The following is a 7,429-nucleotide window of genomic DNA, read 5'->3' on the forward strand; positions in this document are numbered from 1 at the left end:
TTCGATCGAGGTTGTGAGTATCTTAGTATCGAGTTCCACGACTATCTTAAAGAATGTCGAATTGTTTCACAATTGGCGCAGCCTAGGATACCGCAGCTGAATGGTGTGGCTGAGAGGCGCAATCAAACCTTGTTGGACATGGTTCGTTCCATGATGAGTCGAGCTTCGTTAATTACCTATCTCATTCTGGGGGTATGCCTTAGAGATTGCCGCCCATATTCTTAATCTAGTCCTAACTAAGAAGGTTGCCAAAACACCTCATGAGATGTGGACATGGAAGGTTCCCTCCTTGGCACATATCAAGGTTTGGGGTTGCGAGGCTTTTGTAAGACGAGAGACTCACGAAAAACTTGAACCTTTTAGTGAGTGAAGGGCTTTACTCAAATCCATGGGGTTGACTATGATGAGACCTTCTCACAAGTGGCCAAAATCAAATCTATAAGGGTTATGTTGGCTATAGCTGCATTTCATGATTATGAAATATGGAAGATGGACATCAAAACTGCTTTCCTTAATGGAAAGTTGGTTGAGGATGTTTACATGAATCATCCAAAGGGTTTTGTGGATGAAAAGTACCCGAATAGAGTATGCAAGCTTGAGAAATCCATCTACGGATTAAAACAAGTATCTCGCACATGGAATCTTTGTTTCGGTGAGAAAGTCAAAGAGTTTGGTTTTTCGAGAAGCGAGGATGAGTCTTGTGTATATGTCAAAGCTAGTGGGAGTATAGTTAGCTTCCTCGTATTGTATGTGGATGACATACTGCTCATAGAAAACGACGTCCCAAACCTATAGGAGGTTAAGTCCTGGCTAGGGAAGTGCTTCGCTATGAAGGACCTCGGAGAAGCTGCTTATATTTTGTGAATAAGGATTTTGAGAAATAGGAGTAAAAGACTAATAGGACTTAGTCAAAGTATCTACTTGGACAAGGTGTTGAAACGTTTCAACATGGAAAATTCCCAGAAAGGAGAATTGCCTATCTAGAGCAATAGCAAACTGAGTAAGACTTAGAATCCAAGTACCGATGCTGAGATAGCATAAATGAGTCGAGTACCTTATGCTTCCGCCGTTGGCTCGATCATGTATGCAATGATGTGTACTCGCCCTGATGTGGCTTTTTCCTTGAGCATGGTTAGTCGATATCAAGGGAACACTGGAAGAGCTCATTGGATTGCAGTAAAGAACATTCTTAAGTACTTACGAAGGACTAAGGACAGAGTCCTTACCCTTGGTGGGAGTGATGACTTGAGAGTGACACGGTATAGTGACGCCAACTTTCAGACTGGCTGAGTTAATTACCGCTCTCAGTCAGGCTGGGTATTTATCCTTAATGGAGGAGCAGTAACATGGAAAAGTTCCAAGCAGGAGACTGTGGCTGATTCAACGTGCGAATCAGAGTACATAGCAGCAAGCGAAGCATTGAAGGAGGCAATATAGCTAAAGAACTTCATTGGAGACCTTGGAGTTGTACCTACAATAAAAGAACCTATGGAGATTTTCTGTGATAACGAGGGTGCGGTTGCCTTAACCAAGGAACCGAGGGATCATGGTAGATCCAGACATATCGACAGGAAATATCACTTCATTAGACATCGGGTAGAAGAAGGACTCCTCGTAGTGAAGAGGGTATCGTCAGAGGAGAACCCATCAGATCCCCTTACGAGGGGACTGAGTAGGGTTAAACACTTGCAGCATGCTAGGAGTATTGGGCTGAAGGACGATACTAGTTTTAGTGATTAGATAGCTATTTAGAAACTTGTAATAGATAAAATGTAATTGACATTTGATGATTAAATAAATGAGTTTTATTTATGAGTAAAGTTACTATCTTGTGTCAATTGTTTACTATTGTTTCATTTTGCATGTTTTGACTTCCAAAATAATAAGATTGTTCAAATTATCCACAGTCGATCATACCTTGGAAGTAGGTAGTGAGGCAAGACTATCATGAATTGGCTTATAGATTGTCTAAGGTGTTTAGACATAGCAAAATTTTGCTTCAACGTTTATGAGTGCTCCTGAAATAAGATTTGAGTATTGGATTAAACCCACGCTCACATGAATCACTTCATGGAATTTATCACGAGTGATTGTGAGACGATAATATTGTATGATCTTCAAACCAAGATATATGAGTTGTTGATTACGAGTTGGTTGTACATTGATAGTACGAAAACGCATCAGTAACTTGATCTTATAAAACGGATTTTTGTGTATAATTTAACAAGTAATTAGTACAAGCATATAAGTCGAAGTTTATTTGTTCCTTTTATCCTACAAGGACTAAAAGTGATATCTTGGGCCCCTCAATGATTTTGTGTTGACATATGTGTCGGGCCCGGTCAGGACTGAATTGATGTGTTTAATTAAGTTCTATGTCAAACAAATCAGCAATCGGGAAACAAACAGTTGGACAATGAGTATGACTCCATTCCATGTCTTTGTCCACACGATATCTTGAAGAGCAGAGGATTATATGATCCCTTATCTAAAGGACGCGTCATTGACTAGCTCAGAGTTCGACAATGGATTTTGAGATCTATGATTGCTAATTGGATTTTGAAGTTGCATTGGCAGTTATAGTTATTAGACTTATCCAAGTGGGAGACTGTTGGATTAGGTGTCTAAGCCCATAACTATAATTGGTATGTACTTGACCCGATAGTAACATGATCCTTTTGGGTTGCCTTTACCACAACAATTTGATAGGATGAATATTTGAGAAAGAGGTTAATTGTGATTTATTAATATATTATAAGAATAATATATTAATTGAGAAATCATATTATTTAATTACTATTGATCAAGAATTAATTTGGAATTAATTTAGTGATCAAAAGAGACTGATTAAATTAAAGGGGACTGATTAAGTAAATCAGTAATACTTATAGTTTGGGCTAATGATTCATATTGATTGGAGTTGGACGAAATCTATGTGAGGGTCCATGAAGATTTCGCCCAAGGGCCTATCACAAGGGTTATTGGATTGCTTAAGGCCTAAGCAAGTGAATTAGGTTTTCCTAGTTAAAACCCTAAGGATCCTACACTATAAATAGAACCCTTAGCACTCCCAAAATCAACAAATGCTTCTAAGGAAGAAACCCTAGCCGCTTTTTTGTGCCTCCTAGCCTCTCTCTCATAATCCTCCATTGTTCTTGGTGTTTGTGAGTTATTATAGGTATCGCATTTGAGCTACTAAGCTCTTGAAGGTCAAGAATAACAAGCTACAACAAAGAGGTATTCATCTAACTTGTTTTATGTTGTAATTCTCGAAAATTATATGCTAGTTTGGGTTTATGCTTTGGATAATTTAATATTGCATGCATAATTTGAGAAAACCTAGATCCAAAGCATTAGGGTTGCATGTGCACCATAGGATTGTTGTAGTGCTCATAACCCATGACATGTATGTAAAACAACATTTTTTTCCCATATAACTAACTTTTTTGCAGATGATATCTGCAAAAATGTTAGCGATATCTGCAAAAATGTTAGCTATGTCTAAGAAATTATGATAATCCAACAATTTTGCAGATTGAATTTGCGAAAATGTGAGACCCATCTATGAAAATATATTTTTATGAGTGTTATGTCATTTTAACAATTTATTTTTTTTAATATAACATGAAGACAAATATCAAAACTTACATATCAATACCAACGCGAAAGATGAATGTTGTTCTTTGAATCCATGGCCTTTATATATTGGGCCGACATACCTATGGTTGTGGGATTCCCTACTATGTCACGGGTATATGTTACACGAGGTCTAACCATATGTTCTATTAATCGCCTAACAGTGTGTGTGATTTCTATTTGATGAGTAAGACGTATTGTTTGAATATGAGGAATTTTGTTTAACTACCATGCTCAAATTCGGTTGGCATCCAGATGAACATAAGAATTCAAGAGGTTTTATTCAACATTATGCGGTGTGTGTTCACCGAACAACAACAGATATGTCGTTCACAACAACTATAAGAGTGTGTTTAGATTACATTCTTTGTGAAGTGAAGGGGTTTAAGAAAGGGGAAGTAAAAAATAACAATTATATGGCTTTCACTGGACTTTAACAAATTGAATATGTATGAAATAAAAAGTAGTTGTGTTTATTAAAGGTGTGTTTGGGATTCCTTTTTTAACTTAAAAGTCCTTTTATAAAAATGAATTTTTTTTATAAGGAGACATTTAAAATGTGTTTGGCTTGACTTTTATGACTTTTAAGAGTTAAAAGCCAACAGCTAGGAAAAATGGGATTTTATGACTTTTGAAGAAGCTACTTTTTATTCATGGCAAAAAGTTGATTTAAAAAAACTTTTTTATTTTGCCAAATATCTTTTGGATTTTTTTAACTTTTTTGAAAAGTTAAAAGTCCAAAAGTCGAATTAAAAGGAAAGCCAAACACCCTCTAAATTTTTTTTTATAAATACTAATCTACACCTAGATATTTAAATGTAGATTAGTTGCTTGATGGTGGTGGTGGCGAATAGTGGAGATGGGTGGTTTTGGTTGGTGAACGGTGATTATGGAAGGCGGTGTTTGTTGCCGAAGGTGGATGGTGGCGGTGGAGGTGGGGGTAGAGGTGGACGATGGCTAGAGAAGATGGTCACGGCATAGTTTAATGGTAAATCGTGTACACAAAGGAAACATTATCATGCAATACTCAGTCAAAATAATAGATTTTGAATAACTCAGGGTGAGTTTAATGCAAAATCTAAAAAAAAAAAAAAAAAAAAAAAAAAAAAAAAAGTGACTAAATGTACCAAAATCATTCTCTTTTGACATGCAACTCAAGCGGGGGATTGTGCTCTATTTTGACATGCAATTCAAATAGGGAAATTATGTAGTATTTGCAAGAGAAGCAAGGATTAGTGAGACTTGATGATGTCGCTGATGTGTTAGGCTAGAAATAGTTTAAACTTTATTATAGTGTTCGATTTGATTTGGAACATCCCTCATGTTTTGACTTTAAACACCGTTTTAGTTCTAAAAGTGTTACGAAAATTGGGAGTTTTGTTATTACTTAAGTTGTTTTAATATTTAAAAAAATTCGTAAAAACTATTTCAAAATGGCCATACAAGGGATGTTACTTACAACCTTACATAAAAACTTTCTTAGGATATATGATTGCATTTCCTTCACAATAATAAACATTTCCATGAAATAGGGCGTAACAATCCACATTGTATTAACCAAAGAACCAAAATTGTATATCATGGAACAAAACTACTTCACATCAAAAGATTTCATATGAACTTTTGTCTTAAACTTATCGACTTCCATTTGAGGTTTTGAGTCAAATAAGAAACGCATGAGCATCCTTTCATCCGTATCAACTAAACTACTTGCAGCCTCTTTCCTCACTCCTTTATCATCCATCACCTTTCTCAACTTCTCAGCTCCACCCCACTCACCTTGTGAAGCATATATATTCGATAACAAAACATAATCACCACTTTCACCTTTTCTCAATTTCAATAACTTCTCATTTGCAAGCTTACCCAATTCAACATGATTATGAACTCTACAAGCCCCAAGCAAAGTCCTCCAAATAATATCATTCGGCTCAATCTCCATTTGATCTATAAACTCAAAAGCTTCATTTAACAACTCTGCACGTCCAAAAAGATCAACAATGCATCCATAATGCCTTATGTTTGGCTTAATTTTGTATTCTTTTTTCATAAGATTGAAAAATTCTTGACCTTCTTGAACCCTACCCGCATGGCTACATTAGCAACTAACACCCCAACAAAGGTGATCTCATTTGGGGTTATCTTGATTTTACGCATCCTTTTGAATACATTAATGGCTTCCTCTGAGTCACCATGGAAAGCTAAGCCTCCGATTATGGAGTTCCATGTTGTTAAAACTTTTTCCTTCATGTTGTTGAAAATCTTGAATGCTTTATCAATTTCACCACATTTAGCATACATGTCTATAAGTGCGTTACCAAGTAAAATGCTTAATTTCCCTCCACCTAAGGATAAAACAGAACGATGGATCTTCTCACCAATGTCTAAGTCGCCTGAGTCTGTGCAGGCTGTGACAAGGGTCAACATTGTTACCTCATCGGGTTGTTCACCTACACGTGTCATTTCATCGAACATCTGGAGTGCATGTGTGTGCATACCAGAGGTTACGTAGCCTGCTATCATGGCATTCCATGTCACGATATCTGGATTTGGTACCTGAGTGAATAACGCCTTGGCGCTTTCCATCTGTCTCATCTTTGCATACGCTGTAATCATCACGTTCCAAGAAATCAAATCTTTCTCAGGCATTTCGTCGAACACCTTCCTTGCCATACCCAAGTTTCCTCTCCTTGTGTACCCGGCAGTCAAAGTTGACCACGCAACAACTTGTTTGGTAGCAGAAGAATCAAATAAGGCACTAGCGATCTCTATTTCTCCGACATTGGCATGAAAATAGATGAGTGTGTTCTTCGCAAATGTATTCTCGTCAAATCCATGTTTCGTAATCTTTCCATGAACAGCACATCCCAGAATAGACCAAGAAAGCTTTGTGCAGGCCTTGAGGACAAACGGAAACGTGTAACGATCAGGCTCAATGCCGCGTCTTTCCATCTGGGTGAACAGAGAAACGGTGTTCGCAGGGTTGGGGCTTTGAGCTGATCCTCTAAGCATGGTGTTCCGCATGAACCGGTCTGGTTGGGTGATATGATCGAACAGTTGGTGTGCATAACTAATGCCGGAAGGAATAACCAAAGCAGAGACGTAAATAAGTTCTCTGAGGTTAAATTTACTCGTGTTGAAGCCATTGACGACCATGTACGCATGGATTTGTCTGAGTTTTCTGAGAGTCGTGCATTTGCTCCATAAGCTTGAACGTTGATGAAAATTGGGGATTTTGTCGTTCGTTTGCCTTCTGATCATTAATTCCGTTTAGAGTGGCATACTGGCATGGTGCCCCGGTTTACCAGAGCCCAGATTCTAGAAGTCCATTAAGGCCCGATAGATTTCTATTATCTATCAAGCAATTGTAATGGGCCATGGCCATCTTACTGATGTTGCTTCCAAAACTGATAAGTGATAACTAATAACTCCTAATTATTAATTCAAGGGAAATTAAGTAATTTAATCACATTTTAACGGGTATTTATAAAATTTGTTTTTATCAAAAATAACTATTTGGTTCGGAAAAAGGTATTTCAGGCTAAGAAAATTATTTTTTCTAACAAAAAAGTACATTTCAGATAGATATTTCGGATTCCGGACTGAAATTTCAGATTTCGAAAAAAAAAAAAACAACTCTTGAAATTCAAGAACAGGTCCAAAATTTCAAAAAAAAAAATCGTTTTTTACTTAAATCTGTCAAAAAAATTAAACAAATACAGTAATGTGATCTATATACGTTATTAAAAGTAAATTACACGAACGGTAAATGTGGTTTGGGGTAATCTGCGCG

The 7,429-nt window shown here is 36.9% G+C and overlaps 1 pseudogene; it reads right to left on the reverse strand.

Moving 5' to 3' along the window:
• Positions 1-5,167: 5,167 nt before the first annotated feature.
• LOC145109493 (pentatricopeptide repeat-containing protein At5g15300 pseudogene) lies at positions 5,168-6,925 on the reverse strand (annotated as a pseudogene).
• Positions 6,926-7,429: the final 504 nt, after the last annotated feature.

The sequence above is a fragment of the Lactuca virosa genome, chromosome 4 (assembly GCF_052849685.1).
Source record: "Lactuca virosa cultivar CGN04683 chromosome 4, Lactuca_virosa_CGN04683_v6, whole genome shotgun sequence".
Taxonomy (NCBI): domain Eukaryota; kingdom Viridiplantae; phylum Streptophyta; class Magnoliopsida; order Asterales; family Asteraceae; genus Lactuca; species Lactuca virosa.